Consider the following 19600-nt stretch of genomic DNA (forward strand, 5'->3'; position numbering starts at 1 on the left):
TATAATGTAATGTATTTGGCTCTTAAATATTATATATGAATAATTTTGGAATAATATAAAAGCGATATAAAGTTCTTTGAGCCGCATCCATGGTAAATGACAGTAAAATTTATGCAATTTTGCAAAATGCGTTAGAATAAAGGATGAGGAAAGAATGATTTTAAAAGTGTCGGAAATAGATGTGCCGTCTAATTAAATAACTTTAGAGGTTCCCTACTTTTTTTAGAGAAAAACCTGCAAGTTTAATGTGGAATGCTTATTATCATTCGAGGAACAATTATTTTGCATTTATTTTTTGAAGATTATCTCTTTCAAATGTTGGTCTCGGCTACGTCTCAGATGGTCCATCCATTGAGGTTAATTATCATATTATATATCTTCACAGAAAAAAGTCTAACGGTGTGATATCATACTAGGTGGCTAATCGACCGGCCCTAAGCGCGAAAACGTGAAATTATCTACTCACCAAAGTGTTCCATTAATAAACCCATTGATGAAATAATTGGCGCGAGAACGGTTACCATTGACGCTGACGTTCTTACCGGCATAATTTTTGAAGAAATATGGACCACACCACACCGTTATTTTTTCTGAATGAAATGGCAGCCCTTGAATCTACTCAGATTGCTCTACGTCCCAAATGTGGCAATTTGGATGTCTACATATCTATTGAGTTAGAAAAGGGCTTCATAGGTGAACAAAATTAGGTTCGAAAACGTCGGATCTCCTTGGAACTTTTCAAGAGCCCATAGAGCGAGGTGATGTCGCTTATAAAATGAAGCCGGTTCTTGCACAAGCTTTATTTTATATTAAAGGTTTCGACGTAAAATGCGTCAAGTCGTACCATAAGTTGAGAGAAGCACATTCTTTGCAGAACGTTACAAAGTTGAACGATTTGTAAACGTTGTTCAGGCGTAAGTCTTTAAGTCTAGATTACGTAATTACTATACTAAACTAATAAATATTAATAATTAAATATTCTACACCCTTTCTAAGTCACTCAATTTAACCAAACAAACAAAAATAATCAAAACTACGTATAAAGGGGTAGAATAATTTTGTAACTCACTGTATATAACATATTGGCAGAGGAGGCGAAAATATTTCCATTAAAAAATTTCCTTCTACGGTTAGTTACAAATACCGAAATGCGATTAAAAGTTTGTTGCCTTATAGGTACATATAATGATATTTTAATTTTGTACAAAAAAATGTAAATAACTGATTGAAACTCGTATGAAGTTGAATAAATTTAAATATTTGACCTATTTTTGAGTTTGTATTAATTAAGATGAATAACCAATTAATTACCCGAACCTGTTTGTAATTATCTACGAGGGTATTCGATAAGTCTCCTACCTTTTAATATATTTTTAAACTGTACTATATATTTTTAAATCAAATATTTTATATCTCTTTAGATTTGAAAATCAACGGTTTTAACTTTTTGTAGTACTATAAAGTGTACTGTATAAGTTTCATGAATCGCTTATTTAATATATTATATGCTATATTATGCAACATTGAATGGCTTGAATTGTCACTACAACTTAGAGTTACTTATTGTTTCAATTGATTTGCATATCAAGAAGTCTTCCTCGTAAGCGCAGTTAATCATTTTTAAGTTAAATATTTTTTAGAGGGTAACGATTTGTAAAGCCAAAGAAGAGTTTAGTTGAACAAAGTTATAAACCATAAAGCGGTATTCGGTAGGTATATGTAATTACTTCTTTAAGGCTTGTTCTTAATTTAAAATTTAAAACCTCATTTGCGCATATTCTAAATTTAGTGTTCTCCTTTTAAAGCTTATTATTATGGTTGTTAATTATATACTATTCCCACAAAAGGGCATTTGAATTTAAACTGCGCGCTTCGAAGGATTTGGAGACCGTGCGACTTCTAGCTGTTCACCAAGCTCAAAAGAAAGCTCCGGGGATACCGTTTTTATACGATATTCAAGCCGCAGCGAAGACGGAACTGAAGGCCATCCCGGAAAGTGACTACAACCAGTGTTTCGAAGATTGGCAAATCCGTTGGCATAATGTACTACATCTGGTGGGGATTACTTTGAAGGGTATGAAATTGATTGGGAAGAATAAATAAAGAATTTTCAAAATAAATACAATGTCACCTTATTTTTTGGGCACAGGTATAGCCACAAAAAATACATAATTACAAACATGTTTAATTGGATTTGGTATAAAGTGCCAAGCTTTTAATAATATGCAAATAGTAATAATAATAATACCCAACGATTAACCGAGAATTTTAAGCGTTGCGATCTTAAGCTGCTCAGCTACAGAAACAAAAATTTCAACAGCCAAAATTAAGAATTAAATTAAAGTTTATTATTTTTAAATGTTGCTTGTTAAGAGTAGATAAAATAATTTTTTAGTGGTAAAGAGTGAGTTTGTTAGATCAAATATGCTGGAAAGACAATTGAAATCATGACATATACGGCGAAATGGTTCGTTTAACTCAAAATTTTTTCTAGAAAATTTTAAAAGTAAGGGTCGAAACTGCCTGGTGGAGTGAGCGGGAACGTTAAAATTAATATCAGATAAGAGGGATGTGTTACAGACTGACCCATTCATGCGTTTCTTTAGACTAGTTTTTAACAAAACTAAGATTAAAATTGAGTTTGGGGTCCATACTTACTCCCAGATCAACAAAACTGCATACCTGCTCCAACCTAAAGTTTTGTATTGCGTATGAAGTACGGTCTTCAGATCTACGTGAAAAACACATCGTTTTACATTTTTTAAGGTTCAATGGCATGCCATTCCTATCACATCAAGAAACTAGGTTATTTAAGTCTGATTGGAACTGACATCTTTCGCTGTTTGAAGTATATGTTTTAAAAAGTTTTACATCGTCAGCATATAATAAAACTTTTGAAAACTAAACAACAGATGATATGTCATTAATAAATAACAAGAACAGAATTGGACCAAGATGGCTACCTTGAGGAACGCCTGAAGGAACATTGACTATGCCAGAAAAAGTATCGTTAAATATGACTTGTTGAATTCTATTACTAAGATAAGAAGCAACCCATTTTAGAAATAGTGGTTGAAAACCAAGAAGATCAAGTTTATTCAAAAGAATTGAATGGGATACTTTATCAAAAGCTTTACTAAACTCTGTGTATATAACATCAGATTTCTTATTCTCCCTAAAGCCCTTGATACATGTGCTACAAATTCAAGCAAATTAGTTGGTTATTGTAGGTTTCCCTTTACGAAAACCGTGCTGAGAACAAGAAATTAGTGGAGAGATCCGGAAGGTTATGTCGTCTGTTATAAATGCTTCAAAAAGTTTAAGATTGCAGACAACTTTGCTATTCCCCTATAGTTTTCAATAGATGACCTAAATCCACTCTTATGTAAAGGAATTATAAATGACTTTTTCCATATGGATKGAAATAAGCCTTGCATAAGAGATGAATTAAATAGTTTTATTAGGGGTTAGTATCTATATTTGGCACATTTCTTAAGAAAGCATGATGGAATCATATCTGCGCCATAATTATATGATTGTTCTAACATATTTAACTTATATAAGACGTCTGCTTCGAAAAAATAGTTTTTGCATTAATGACAGAAATCGGACATAACTTGTGCTGATGCCGAACAATTTTTTAGATTTTGGAGACTAATTGGACCTAAGGAATTCAGCGAACATATTAGAAATGGTGTGATTGCCATACTAGACTTGTATTTCATAGTAGACGGAAAATCAAAAATCCTGCGTTTGGAATTGACGAAACCATAGACCAATTTTGGATTACGTATAATATTATTTTTTACTTTATTTATATAATTATTATAACATATTTTGTTGAGTTCAGTAAATTGTCGACGCAATTTAGAATATTTTGAGTTGTCAACAACTAAACCATTTTTTTTTAAAAGAACTCATTTTTTGAGTAACAACACACTTCGGAACATAAATTTTAAAATAGTTCAATTAAAGTGGGAAGCATCAAATTCAATATTGCCACTGTAATCTGAAAAAGTTACTTTAGAAAGTTCGTAATTAACCTTCTTAAATAAGCTTTCGCAAACAAAGGTCTTGTGTATTATTATGAACAAAGTTGCCTATGATTTCGATGTTAATTTCCAAAGCAGGATGATACGAGTCCTCTGGCCAAACCAAAGGATCACATCGGACAACAGAGAACATTGCAGCGTTATCAACGTAAACTAGATCTACGATCTTACCAAACTCGTTTGAAAGTAAATTAATTTGGTTAAGACTCAACTCCGACATTTCATCTAAGAAATCGTTAAAACATAAGCGAGTACCAATAGGAATGGTACAATCATCAATTATTTATCAATGAAGCATGCTGCATATATACAGATATGACCAAGTGAGGCGTTATATAAGAAAAAGTTAAGTAGATATGGACACTATTAGCGCAAATACGAATGCACATAAATTCTATCAAGTCTGCATGCGGAACAGCGACTTCTTCCATTTTCACACTGACGAGGGGGGTTCGTATAATATTTGTGCTGGGCAAATTAAGTTTTTGCAGCTTTAGTGGTTTAAAAGATATACGAGAATACTCGTACGTTAAAATTATTGGGGGGAGCCTCTTGATCCTGCTATTTTTATTTAGTGCTTAGTAATGGTAATTTACAGGTTTGCGTTTAATAGCGTTTTGTGGACGTGGCAGTGGTCCGATTTCGCTCATATGCGAACTTACATTTTTTTTACCAAAAAACGCGCATACCATGTACTTAAACTGGTTGTGATTATTTTAAAACGAGAATGTTAAGATTACAGAATATTTTAAGAACACCTTCATTTCATAGATGAGGAAGAATTACTTCAGTAAAGCAAACAAGCTTGTGAAGTATTTCGATGCTCACTTGTAAATTAAGGTTATGACCAACATATGAATTACGAAATAGAAAAACACTTCAACGTTAAGCTTTTGACTTATTTACTAACTGTCAATTAAGCACTGGAAAATATATTTCAATGATTTCAATGATTATCTACAATTATTTGTGTTTATGAGCAAAGCTGATAAAACCATGTGACAGCTTTAGTAAGAACAATTTTATGTGCCCGTTATCGTATGGTTTTTGGTATATAGTTCGTCGTAGCTGTCGAATATAGTATAGTTGGACAAATACTTTTGATATATGTGTATAAACCGTTTTTTTTATAAATAAATCATTTGGCAAGATTTCTCGAGAACTACTCAACCGATCTTCAAGAAATTTTACATAGGTCTTTGAGATACAATTCTTAAAGACTTGGACGAAGGATTTTTTTTCGATAACCAATATATTTTGATTGAAATTTAATTTTTTTGTAAAAATGTCTGCCAAAATCCAGTTTTCAGTTTTATTCTTCGTCCCAGTTCTTAGTTAAGGTTTGAACTAAAACACGTATTTTTTCACTTTATATGATTCTGTAAGGAATTATCCTGCCAACGCGAGTGCATCTTTTTTCGGAGGAGTCACCTGAAATGGCGTCGCAATGGCTGAGTTTAAAATATTTGTTTCCAAAAATTTCAGAATTTCTTTGTTAATGTTATATGTTTGTAATAAAAAAAATTCTAACAAAATATCCCATTTTAATATAAGAAAAAAATGTTGAAAACGTTTGTCTTTTACCTGAGGAAACCCATGTAACCGTTGTGTATTATCAGGCTTCGCTCTCTGATCCGACGAACATCATAAATTTGCCTCCAAAGCGGTTGCTCTATTTCTAGTGTTAGCGAGATTTCGAGCGTTATGAGAAAACGAATTCAATGTTTGTGATTAATTCATTGTTAACGAGGACTCAAATGATATCGCCACAAACGGGTATACCTGCAAAATGTTTTCACGAAATTAAATGGTGTATTCTTTCAGGTTAAGTCAAGCGTCACTTTTACATTCTTTTTTCTTAATGGTTTGAGTCATAATTTTTATAAAACTGTACACTGAAAAAAATTTTACTAGTAAAAAGAACCTATCTGACGTTTACACATTTCTGACTATACATAAAAATAAAATTTGGTAGTTACTGCACTTTTACTTGCATGTAGCTTCTACTCCCGATATATTGGTTCAATTACTATCGCAGACCGTTCCGTAAGCGACATTTTATTTACAATTCCGCAACCCTTTGTTGGCGATGATGTGGCATTTACTTAATTTCCACTAACCAACTATATTTTTAAAAGCTTGCGGTTTTGCTCATTTCCGACACACTGTACGTATGTATATACGCGCATTTATTTGTTTGAGAACCATTAAGCATATCAACGTTGCGTGTGATAACGATCGGCAATTGCGTTTAAATGCGATAATGTTGATGCTGACGCAACGCGACGATATTGGGGAGCAATAAGATGATGAATAACGCTGCTCACTTAATACTGCCTCAACTCACTTATGCCTTATTTTACTGATACTTGTTGCTAATGATTCTTTAACGTGCCGCATAATCACAGAATAACCAAATCATAAAAAACTTAATAATGGTAAATTAAACAATAATAAACGTACAACAACAGCAACAAATCCACAGTAGCTCAACTAATTGTACGTCATGCCGATCAATGGGCGTTCGTTCGGTGCAATCTGGATTTATGGTGACCAAATGTGAAGTGTTAACCAATATCAACCGATAACTACCGCAATACTACTAAGCTTTAGAAGTACAACAAAAGCAACAACACTTTATTTCTTGACCAAGTTGTTGAACTTCGTCGAGAAATAAAAAAAGAGTGCTTGTCACAGCTGCGACGCCGCCAGTTAAGTGGTCGCGTGTGTTTGTGTGCGTTGTTGTTGGCAGCGCAGCTGTGCGGCTAAAGCTTTTTGTTGGCTTACTCCAGACACGGCGCTTTCAGAACGAGTTTGTAGCGTGTCGCGCGTAGAGGTGTAGAGTGCTACATATTGCAGTGATCGTGTTCGACTCTTATTTAGTGGTAAATGTTAGGGAAGAGCTGTTTACCTGCCTGTACCCACGGTGCGGATACGTTACAACCAAATAGCCTGTGAGTTTACTCAAACGGATTGCCGACTGCGCGTGTGCGATCGCTCTAACCCGGATGCAAGTGCATTGCCAATAAAATCGTTGTAATTATTATAATTTCCACGTTGTTTGTAAGACACTTCGCCGCATTAATTGTGTTAAAAATACGATTGAAAAGTATACATTGCATGGTACCTGTATCAGTGTCAAAAATTAAATTTGAAACTTCGCGTAAATATTACAAATGCAATTATTTATTGAACTTTAAGGAACCTTTATTGCCGTTATTGATCGTGGAGACGGAGAAAGTTTTCATGGCACGGACGTTTTGAAATAAAATATCGCGTTAATATCATTGTTACGATTTTGTTGGAGTATTTTTAATAATTTCGGCGTAAAAATTCTATCCAAACGCTTTAATTTAATCATTAAAAACAATTAAATAAAACAACATTGTGAGCACTGTAAGTTATAAAAATAAAATTTTATTAAAACAGATTAAAATGCTAAGATATTATATCAAATATTTCGAAACATGTTTTGAACGTGCTGAGAAAGTGTGAGTCGATCCCATACTTCTGTCAAGAAATTATGTACCTTTCAAATTTGCTTCAGTGCTACTCAGAATAATTTGAAAGTCCAGTGGAAATATTGATATTTCGCTTTTGTGGTGCTTTCGTGTCGAGACAAGTGTGATCACTAATTTCAGATAAAAATCATTTGATCTGGCTCTTCGAAAAAAAAAGTCATCACTAGTAGTCAAAACCGTTCGTTTTGTCGCAATGGCTGTAGCAGCTTCTGGAATGGTTTTCTATCATCTCTAAGGTTACTTTTACGATTTCTAGGCATCGACGTATTATTTTATGATTTCTTCGAATGCTGTTTCCTCCTATAGATATAAGCTGAGTCAAGATCTTGAAATGAAATATACTATGAAAATATATATATGACAATTTACAAAAATAATTATATAACTTAAATTTTAGTTTTTAACTTAAATAATGCTGAACAGTAATTCGATGCGATTAAGATTTTTTTAACACCTTCAGTTTGCGAAAACGTTCTCTTCAAAAGCAACTGACCATATTCAAGAGCTGTTTTTACCAAGCTAAGCTTATTTATTATTTGAATGTTAGTGTTGTTGAAGGTGGACTTCAAGGTAGTAAAATAATATATATACTGCTATATAATTTATATGGCTTTTGTACACATTCTGTATTTCATTTTAATATTGTTGAACATGCACTTCTAAATTTGCATAATTAGTTTTGAAATTATGAAATGGATTTGCTATCTATGTAGATTAGGATAGTTCTTAAATGTGTTAAAAATGTGTTTTCGATTTCTTATTGTCATCATTGCTTACATTTTCTAGATCGAAACTATAAGGAGTTTCCAGGCTTTACGGGATTCAAAAAATATAGTTTTTATTATCTTATTAAATTCTACAACACATCTAGAATATTGTCCTAAATTTCAAGTCTCCGAAGACCAAGTAATAGCTTCGGAGATACAGCCTTGAGAACTTGTACACTCGAGGCTAGCTAAGCTAAGTGCGCCGTTGAAAAAATACTGTTTTTTACCCGTGGAAACCCATGTAACCCCATAACTTAATTTAATATTTATAGGCTTTAGTTAGTCTCCTCATTGCAGACGTATAAGATGTCTCACACGGAGTGTAAATATAGTATAGGTAGTATCTCAGTCATCTCAGTAGATTTGCGAAGTAGAAATAATCTCTGATGTCAAGGGTTATTAGTAAAATAACACTGAAAATGATTGAAAAATCGAGCACTTCCTGTTTTACGGTTCACCTTAATGTCCACATATGATTTTATGTGGGCGCTATACCTAATTGTTATACTTTGGAGCTTTGCATTTTATTTGGTGTTTTACCCCAACTACAATATACGAACCAAAAGGAACATAAAGAAAAAAGAAAAAAAATCAAGACGTTGCTATTAAGTTTTCAAAGTTATCATATCATCTAGCAACGTGTTTTAAATGGATCATCAAACAATTTCTTTAGAAGAGCTTAGAGAAGAGAAATGGCAAATCGAAGACATCTAGCTTATTTTTAGCTATATGCGAGCATATTTCTTAAAGTACTTCTATATCTAAAGAAGTCATCATTTTAAATACATATTGAGATTGATAATTTTCTTTTGACATTTAACCTCTGAAATTAGATCTTAAACATTTGTTAAAGTAAAAGTTATAGTTATACAAATATACTGACTCTTAATATCGACAATATAACAATATTTTTTTAGCAAGGATTTAACATTGAATTATTATATTACGAATCTGAAGCTAGTATAAATGGAAATTATGTCGAAACGTTGCCGCATTTACGACAACGAATATAAGTTCTATTGATAACTCAATAAAAAGCAGTAAAAATGTGACTATCTATGACAACTTTACAGCCTCTTGAGTGCCACGTGGCGAATAAAAAAGTTAAAATTTTTTGTATTTTCTACGTCAAACTCAGTCATAAGAGTCAAGACTCATAAAATTTATATATATAATTTTCTTTTCATATCAGCTGTCAAAATATTTCATACTAATTGAATTTATAACTGTTATTTATTGCTTTCCACCATCTAAAACGGAACGTTACTATATTGCTGATAATTGGTTCTATAATTGGATTATTATTAGAAAGTGGTAACGTCGCCTTCGGGACTTTTTGAAAACGTCACTGGCTTAGTTGTGTGTACGTTTAAATAGAGAACATTTGCGGTCGACGATATATACTAAGTATTAGAGAGGGCCCTAAGAATTCTAAGACACCGTTGAACAATATTTTGATTTTTATGAAATGCTGAAATCAAGTCGGAATTCTTTGAATTACATATAAAAAAATACTTTAATAAATAATATATAATATTTAGTTCTGACACTGATAGCTTATTACGAAAGTTGCTATTTGATTACTTTTCTGATTGTGTGTTTTTTAAAAATATTCGCGCAGTTGTTCAATTCCGATTGAAGTTTAGACGGCGAGAACAGGGCTAATGTCGAGCATATTCTGTGCGATTAGTCAGTGAGTCAAATGTTATATATTTTGCTGGCGGTATTAATGTATAACAATAACATGCGTATTTTCACTAACAATTATATTTTGCTTGTGGCTAAGGTTTATAGGTTTATATGCATACTTTCCATTTAAATGAGTATAAAATTGTATGTTTGGTTGCTATTACGGTTTCTTAATTTTAAAAGACATTTCAACTTCAGTCAACAACCTTGAGCGGCTCAAGTGTTCTTCAGCTTTTTTATGATTTTGTTTAGTTTTTACTGCCTCGGTTAATTTGGTGTACGTGTTTTGTAGTACCAAAACAAAACTCGTGAAAGGCATTACATACATACATGGTATGCACATGAGTAGTTAGCTTTCTGAATTAATATAATTTCATGGACGTATTTGCGGCTGATTAATTGCACTTGTTGCTTTTTTGATACTTTTGTTTTAATTTGTTTTGTTTGTTGTATTTTGTTTACCCACAAATTTTTTTAGTTTTTACAAGCATTATAACTCAAAAAATTCACTTAATTATTAATAAGATCACGTTTCTATTATGTCGTAAGGTTATTGCGTTTGGCTCATTTGCATTTGATTTTGATTTTAAGATTAAAGCAAAGTGCCTTCTCTAAGCTGATCTAAAATGCTGTTTTGGAAAAAAATCATGTTCTTTGGTACTTTTGTTTCAAATTTTTTATATATAGTTTTACTTACATATTATATACTTTATTTAATTTTTTATGTCTACACACTTATTCGTGTAACTAAATTATAAAACTTAGTAACAAGGCGAACGTACACATATATAATATATAATTTCCAGGGCTTTCCCCTCCACAAAAGCAATAGGCACGGGTTATTTATTGTGTGCTCTCCAATTCAAAGGTGGAAAACTCGCCTATAATTTGTCAAAGTATTTATCATGTCAAAAAAGCATATAAATAAATAACTTTTTAAAGACAACCGGTTTCACTTTGAAACTCCGTGCGCTTGAATACTTGTGTACTTTGTGTGATTATTGTACAAAAACGTACTGGTAAATAATTTAATGTGAAATAATGTAAAAATATCTGGCCAATAAACAAACGAAACTTAATGCAATTAAAATAATTTTATTTGTTATTATCTTACTTGTTTTTGCACATTTATTATGCCCTTCTTATATATAAAGCTATAAATCTATATACATATGTATAGTATGGATAATTGTCAGTACGTGTGTTTGTGACCTTTTGCAACGCGTTTATCTTTAGAAACGGTAAAAGTTGTTTAAACACATACATACATACATATGTAAATAAATTATAAAATATTTAAACAGACATGAGTACAACAGCTGTACATATGTGTTGATTTGTAATGCCTAAGGAGGCTTCTTGATAGAATTTACTTTGTTGTTCACATTCCGATAAATAAGACGCAAGACGCTTCTATCATTGAAAGCACCCGAGTGTGTCTAGGAAAAAGTCACGAATAATTGATTACCTTGTCGACTTCGTAAAACAATTAGACAATCACTTAGTAATCTATAAATACATAGAATAACTTGTTGATTGGCAGTTATGCTCGGGTAAATGGTCCAATGAATGAAAGTATGACAGGTATATAGCTTTAGACCAAGTCTGATGAAGTTTTACATTTCTGACCCGATTCAATAGAACTCTATTGCTACATATAGCATATTAAGTCGATTAATACCTTATTATTTAGTTAAAATTAGTTTCTGTTTTCTTTTTTTTTCAAAAAAGGTATACTGAAACAAGAAACGATTTTTAGTGGATAATTAATTGAAAGGAACCTGAGTAAATCGCAGGGTTCAATAAGGCATATGGTATGCAGGGTCAATGGTTAGAAATAAACACCATGACAGCTTTTAACTTGTTGATAAGCGAATGTGAGTCTAGGATCCATCTATAGCATATTTCATAAAAATGTTGATCACATTATTTACACCCTCTTCCTCAGGAAGTCCAATACTGGTACTACCAATGCCGGAGCTTTGGTTAGGCTCAGGACATTATGTGGTAATTTTCTGTCCACCCCTGGTTAAAAAATACTGTTTTTTTTGCTTTAAAAGCCTAACAATAAGTTATAAAATCTTAAATCTATTTAAAAATTCGACCACTTGCTTGAGATTGAATTGTTTTGGTGATACGTCGCTCTTTAATACGATTTTGTTGGAGTATTTTTAATAATTTCGGCGTAAAAATTCTATCCAAACGCTTTAATTTAATCATTAAAAACAATTAAATAAAACAACAYTGTGAGCACTGTAAGTTATAAAAATAAAATTTTATTAAAACAGATTAAAATGCTAAGATATTATATCAAATATTTCGAAACATGTTTTGAACGTGCTGAGAAAGTGTGAGTCGATCCCATACTTCTGTCAAGAAATTATGTACCTTTCAAATTTGCTTCAGTGCTACTCAGAATAATTTGAAAGTCCAGTGGAAATATTGATATTTCGCTTTTGTGGTGCTTTCGTGTCGAGACAAGTGTGATCACTAATTTCAGATAAAAATCATTTGATCTGGCTCTTCGAAAAAAAAAGTCATCACTAGTAGTCAAAACCGTTCGTTTTGTCGCAATGGCTGTAGCAGCTTCTGGAATGGTTTTCTATCATCTCTAAGGTTACTTTTACGATTTCTAGGCATCGACGTATTATTTTATGATTTCTTCGAATGCTCAGGCATATCTCTTATTTTAAGTCGTGTTTCGCAGGAATATACCAAAGCATTAGCGAAAGGATTTGGGTGATCTCGGAGTTTAGATATATATTTAATTCTGCTGTCTTCTACTTCTTTCTTTACCATAGAAATACCAAGGCTTTTTTGATATTTTCATTACGCATGTACCATGGTGAACACGTGATTGTTCTAAGCATTTTTGATTGGAACTCCACAGTTGAATGCCATACATCCAAATCGGCTTTATGACCGCATTATATAAAAGCACTTTGCTGTCTAGGCTAAGTTTGGAGTTTTTAAGCCAATTTAAATTTGCAGTTCTTATCTTCATGCAAGTTGTTTTACTAGATATATGTTTTCTCCACGTAAGTCTTCTATCTAGAGGAAATTCCAAGATAAGTTACTTCATTCGCTTGGGATACTAAAATATTTTTAATTTTTACTGCCGGACATATTTTTGGTATTAGCGAAAATGTAACATGCTTACACTTTCGTTTATTCACATTTATACGCCAGTTGGCTAGCCATTCTTCGACAGACCCTAAGTGCTGGGCTAATATTCTTGATGTTATTATGTGTCATTTGTTATGGCTCAATAAAGCTTTGTCATCCGCAAAAATTGGTGTTAAGAATAATGGAAGATCTGCTGTAAATGTAATGTATAGAGTTGGGTCTGAAACTCTGCCTTGTGGTACACCAGCCCTTATCTGTCAGATATGAAATCTCCAACTTTTACCATAAATTGTCGATTTTTATACTCTCGCAACAAAGCTGCTAAAGAGAGTATTATAGTTTTGTTCACATAACGGTTATTTGTAAGTCCTAAAACTAAAAGAGTCAGATATAGGGTTATATAACCAAAGTGATCAGGGTGACGAGTAAAGTTGAAATCCGGATGTCTGTCTGTCCGTCCGTCCGTGCAAGCTGTAACTTGAGTAAAAATTGAGATATCATGATGAAACTTGGTAAACGTATTTCTTGGCTCCATAAGAAGGTTTAAGTTCGAATGGCGGAAACCGAGAACCTATAAAGTGTCATAACTAAGCCATAAATAAAGATATTAAAATGAAATTTGGCACAAAGGATCGCATTAGGGAGGGGCATATTCGGACGTAATTTTTTTGAAAAAGTGGGCGTTGCCCCGCCCCCTACTAACTTTTTTGTACATATCTCAAAAACTTCTATAGCTATGTCAACTAAACTGTATAGAGTCGTTTCTTTCAGGCATTTCCATATACAGTTCAAAAATGGAACAAATCAAATAATAACCACGCCCACCTCCCATACAAAGGTTATGTTGAAAATCACTAAAAGTGCGTTAACCGACTAACAAAAAATGTCAGAAACACTAAATTTTACGGAAGAAATCTCAGAAGGAAGTTGCATCCAGGCTTTTTTTTTTAATTGAAAATGGGCGTGGCGTCGCCCACTTATGAACCAAAAACCATATCTCAGGAAGTACTCTACCGATTTCAATGAAATTCGGTGTATAATACTTTCTTAACACTCTGATGACATGTTCCAAATATGGGTGAAATCGGTTCACAACCACGCCTGAAATCTCGATTATCACTTTATCATGCGAGAGTATAAAATGTTCGGTGACACCCGAACTGAGCCCTTCCTTACTTGTTTAATTAAGACTTTGATGATAACACTTTTTCATATAATTTAGAAAGACAGGGTAGAAGCTGGGGATGGTAAACTCGATTCCGATTCTACTCGATAATCGAGTTTTCTCGTAAAATAATCGATTTTTCTGAATCGATCTTCAGTAGTCCAAGTCGATTAAGAATCGATTCTTGACATTCGACTTTGCTATTAATTAAGTGACTAGTTTCAAGTTACACGTACCTCAGCATATACAGTAATAAACCTTTGCTTTGTTTACATACATAGACTTAACGCTACAAAATCTTAGGGTGTTGAGTAACACTGTTTTTGCTACTTTCATGGTTAGCTTAAATGCTAACACAACAACCATATAAATGTTAAAGTTTGAGGGGCAGCACTTTAATAGATATTATGTAATTTAAGTGTTTGCGTTAATTATGTGATTATTTTGAATTACTTTGCATGTTTCTTACATTTTACTGAGATGTTACTTGTTATGTATTTTTTTTTTAACAAGTGTTAAACACGCTTCAAGAATTTCTTAAATTTTGTATGCAAAAAGAGTCCTGGGTGGAAAACTTATGTTTGATACATTTTTAACCGTTACAAAAGAAAATTAGGTGGAATTCGCATACATACTACATACGAGCACAAGAAAACACGCGATTCTTAATTCTTGACGATAAATTTATTAAAATGGCGCCTAGAGCTGTATGGATACTTTAAAGAAATAAACAACGGGTCGAATGTTCAGTGTCACCAATCTAGATTAATCAAACATCTCGAAAAATCTCATAAACTTTCTTTAACTCCGTCTAGTCCTAATCAAAATCGCACATTGAGTGAAAAAGAGAGTGACGATGAAATCGAAAGAATCGATTCTTGCGCTCGATTAATCGATTCTTGGAATCGAAAAATATAAAATATAATCGGAATCGAGAATCGATTCTGTAAGCAATCTATCCATCCCTAATAGAAGCTTGATTGGTCTATCTCTTCCCGTACATATTTTGTGCTCAATATTAATGTGGCTACTCACGTATTTTTTATATTTTAGCCAATTCGTTTTATAAGATGTTAGACCCACTTTTGGACCAAAGAATATAGGTGGTCCACATATCTTTATTAGTACAGGAGAGTGATCAGAAGATAAATCAGTACAACTGTTATGTGCGATTTATCTAAATTTTTGATTACAGCAAAATTAATTAAATCTGGTATTTTGTTGCGATCACTAGGCCAATATGTCGGCTTACTAGAAGAATTATGCTAAGGTTATTGTTCCCATTTACAATAGTGTGATACAGTTGTCGTCTTTTGGATAAATTAGTCGTGAGCCCCAATACGTGTGTTTTGCATTGCAATCTCCACCTGCTAGAATTCTTTTTTTTATAGTTATTGATATAGCTTGTAATTGAGCTGTGGTATACGATTCTGATGCGTGGTGATTTAACCGTTTTCTAACCAACACTGCTGTTCCTCCATGTGTCCTTCCATCTGGGTGGTTGTAGAGTCTAAATCCCGGTAAAAAGAAATTGTTTTTGTTCAAGTTTCTGACAATACAATACATAACATCAATATAATTTTCATCAAGAAATCTAATAAGGTGCAATTTATGTTATTTAACACCGTTAGCATTCCATAAGCAAATGTTCAATATACTCATTTATTACTTGAAAAAGTTTGCAACATTTGGTTTTGGATAATCAAATCATCTATTGAATCATATTTTGCATTGAAGCCATAAATTGTGTCATACTTGTACATTTTGTGAGGCTTTTAATCATAGTTTCAACACTTCCATTTGGTTGGTTTTGGGGCAATTTCATTTCTGCAGTATTGCCTTTCAAGACGTTTGCATAGCACCCTTGTGAAGCATTGTCTTTAAGATTTACTGGTTTCGAAATATAGACGGCGAGTTCAATATTTTTGTTAGGACACAATTGCTGCATTTTTTAATCGTCTTTACTTGGGATGCGTTTAGAAGTGGGATGTAGATTACCCCACATCATACAGACACTGCGTAGAGTGCAATATGCTTCGTGTGTCCATATTCTTGGCGGTTTGTACCTTGTACTGGACCATTTCTCTTATGTGGTTCTTCAACAGTGATTCTGCGATGGAGCAGATATTTTAAATTGTAAACCAGGGATATTTCATTTTTCTTTAGTTGGTTAGAATTTGGCATCGATTCTATTTTGAACATTGGTGTGGGACTTTGCACCTGTTAAAAATATTTACTACTGATTTAATGCCAAAACCACATTTTTCCAGTGCTCCTTTAACATCGTTAGAGTCCACGGAATACTCTATACCTTTTATGACAACAACTCGGCCTTTTAGCGCTTCAGTGGGTTTTGAGATTTTCAGTGTTTGTTTGAATTTTTATTTCATCTATCTCATCATCTTTTTTCAAGCGCCCAATATGAAAATTTTTTGTGTCTATTAAATTGCTTATTTTGGAGACAAGTGCATTTAAGCTACGCTCAAGCAAATCGAATGGAGGGGGTTTGGCATTCACGACTGTGGTGGTACCCTTTGCATCATCGTTAGTCTCGTTGCTCAGCAAGGCAAATCTGTTGCCATTTAGGATTTCTGGCTTTTTACCATTTGGCGTGCCTGGCGGTTTGGTATTGACCGCTGATTTAATTGAACTTCCTTTTTACATTTGCGTAACGGTTAATATCAGTCTGAGCAGATGGTCCTTATTAGCATGGTACATTCTCACCTTGCATTTTGTTTTCCTTCGCTGTTCGTCTCAAATGCATTGGGTTGAAGCTAAGTGTTCTAGTATGCACATCTAGTTAAGCTGTCAATCAGATCTCTCTACTTCCCTACTGAATAATGTTATTCACCAACTATTTGAAGTATGAAGTATGAATAAAATAGTTTTCTACGTCATCACTTCAAACCTCAAAAAATATTTTTGGAATCAAAAAAGTAATTCTTTTGTGCGGTTCATCAGTTTTTCTGAAAACAAATGTCGAAGTGGATTTCGGAAAAGAGTTGCTTGTGGAAGTTAGAAAATATCTTATAAACCATGCAGGTTTTACGAGTTAGTAAAAAAATATTGACATTTTTTAATAAAAATAAAAGCGGATAACTGTAAAAGTAATATAACTGTATATAAATGAAAGTAGTTGTTACCATGTTTGATAATCTTTGCGCTATAATTCTTTTGTAGTAGATTAATTTGTGCCGAACAGAAAGTCAGTTTCATATTATGAATAAAACTAATCCTTTCTGAGCTTCGTTCGATACTATATTTTTTTATTTATTTATTTAAAAGAGAACTAACTATAAATAATTAATCCACTTGTAAGAATCAGCACTGGCTACCAGGCCCTTCGGCTCTTAATACTAAGATTATGGTGAAAAGAAAATATTTAGTAAGATTATTTAGTTGTATGTGGTGTTATATGTCTTTGATATTACACAGTTTAAGAAATTTATTAATGGCACTGATGTTATCGCTGTTTGTTGCTTTGAGAAGGTCGGAAGGTCACTTATTCTCAAAGGTTGATTTCCTTAATAAATGCAGTGCAGGGCATTCATCGATGAGGTGAATGACTGATTGGGTGGGAGCGTTGCAATGGTGGCAGCTTTGTTGATCGGTACCGTTAAGAATATGGCTGTGAGTTCTTGTAGTGTGGCCTATTCTAAGACGAGTGAACGTCTTGATGTTGTGGCATAAGCAGTCCGATGGGTAGATAGGTTTTACACCAGTTGGGTTTTGAACTCTGTAGTGATGTTGGTAGCTAGTCCAATCTCGGAGATGTATATGATGGCAGTATTATTCTGTTCTTGTTCTTGTTCTTGTTCTATTCTGTTATGTTCTTTGATGTCTTTAGTAGTAAAGTGGGGAAAGAACACCAACGGCTCTCTACTACCTTCTCTTGCATGTTTACCTGCTTGCCTTTTATACCAGCATGCCCTGGTACCCATGAATTATTTGCTGTTGATGAGGCGAATAGAACCGCTTCGTAAATTGCTGCAGCTTCTGCTGTAAAAACCGAGCAATATGTTGGCAAAGCACCGACAGTAATAGCGACACCATGATCGTTTGACACGGCAAACGTGGTAGTAGTATCCGTTTTCGACCCKTCGGTATATAWGGGTTCCCATTCTGGTTTATAGGACTCAATAGCCTCGTTGAAGAGCAGAAAAAATTCGTTGGAGCTGGTTTTTAGTTTCTGGTGCTTTGACAGAGTGTTTATAAAAGAGTGTTTGGGAGTCAACCATTGTGGATGGTCAGGCTCGACGAGTAATTCGAGTGTGGACATTAGATTGAGGTCGTTGATCAGGGCTACGCATTGCATGAARGTGGAATGTTTGTTCGATGCATTCATCCTAGTTGTAGACGTCTCGAGGATGTTGAAAAAGGTTTTGTTCCTATTATGGAGAATCCTAGGTAGAAGCATCATGGTATTATATTTAGTTCTTTGCTGGATGTTCGGTAGGCCTKCTTCGGCTAAAACGGCTCTGATCGGAGAGGTGGGGAACGCGTGTATGCTTCTTCTTACTGCTGTGTGGTAAGGCGCTTGGATGCATGCAAGGTGAGATTTTGCGCAGTGACCATATATCGCGAGTCCAAAATCAATTTTTGATAACATCAGTGCTTTTACAATAWTTACAAGATTTGACATATGTATATGACAGTGCTTAGATGATAAATACTTAATAATGTTAAGTCTAGGTATTAAATTTATTCTAACATATTTACAATGTTCCTTGTAAGTTAGTTTTTTATAAAAATTATACCAAGTATTCTGAGTGTATTAGTGTGAGGAATTTGGTTATTAGAAAGGGATAGGATAGGAAGCTTTTGTTAGCTGAGATTTTACATTCAGAGGTTTTTGACCAGTTGGATATGTCATCTAGAATTCTCGTGAAAGTTTCTGTCATTAGTGTAAGGTCTTTGAGAGCGGAAAATGTTAGAACGTCATCAGCTTACATTAAATGTTCAACCGTATCATATTGGGATAATAGGGAGCTGAATTCATTAAAAGCAATTATAGATAAGGTGACTGAAAGAGGTGAGCCTTGTGGCACGCCGTTATGCAAAGGGGTTTTGATTATTTACGCTGACAAAAATTTTACGATTCAGGAGGAAGGCTCTAAACAAACTGTAGATTTTGTCTCCAACGCACCAGCGTTCTAATTCTCGTAAAACTATATGTGCACCAATTCTGTCGAAAGCCTTTTCAAAATCTAGACTAAGGACGGACAGGTGGTTTCTTGCAGAGAGCGTTGTCGAAGCACAGTGTTCAAAATACAGAAGTGG

At 33.6% G+C, this 19600-nt stretch overlaps 1 protein-coding gene across 5 annotated transcripts in view; it reads left to right on the top strand.

The window, feature by feature from the left end:
* The window catches only part of LOC108975956 (cationic amino acid transporter 3), a 39943-nt gene that overhangs the window by 14974 nt on the left and 5369 nt on the right, over positions 1-19600 (top strand). For 2 of the 5 annotated variants that reach the window (XM_018944814.1, XM_018944813.1), the window contains exon 1: positions 6868-7006. The exons of 2 other annotated variants lie outside the window; for them this stretch is intronic. The gene's annotated coding sequence lies outside the window, so the exon portion shown is untranslated. Of the gene's footprint in view, positions 1-6867; positions 7007-7408; positions 7449-19600 lie in introns of those variants that run through there. One more of the 5 variants, XM_018944809.1, reaches the window with a different exon arrangement.

The sequence above is a fragment of the Bactrocera latifrons genome, unplaced genomic scaffold (genome assembly GCF_001853355.1).
Source record: "Bactrocera latifrons isolate USDA-ARS-PBARC rearing strain unplaced genomic scaffold, ASM185335v1 scaffold_70, whole genome shotgun sequence".
NCBI classification, from domain to species: Eukaryota; Metazoa; Arthropoda; class Insecta; order Diptera; family Tephritidae; genus Bactrocera; species Bactrocera latifrons.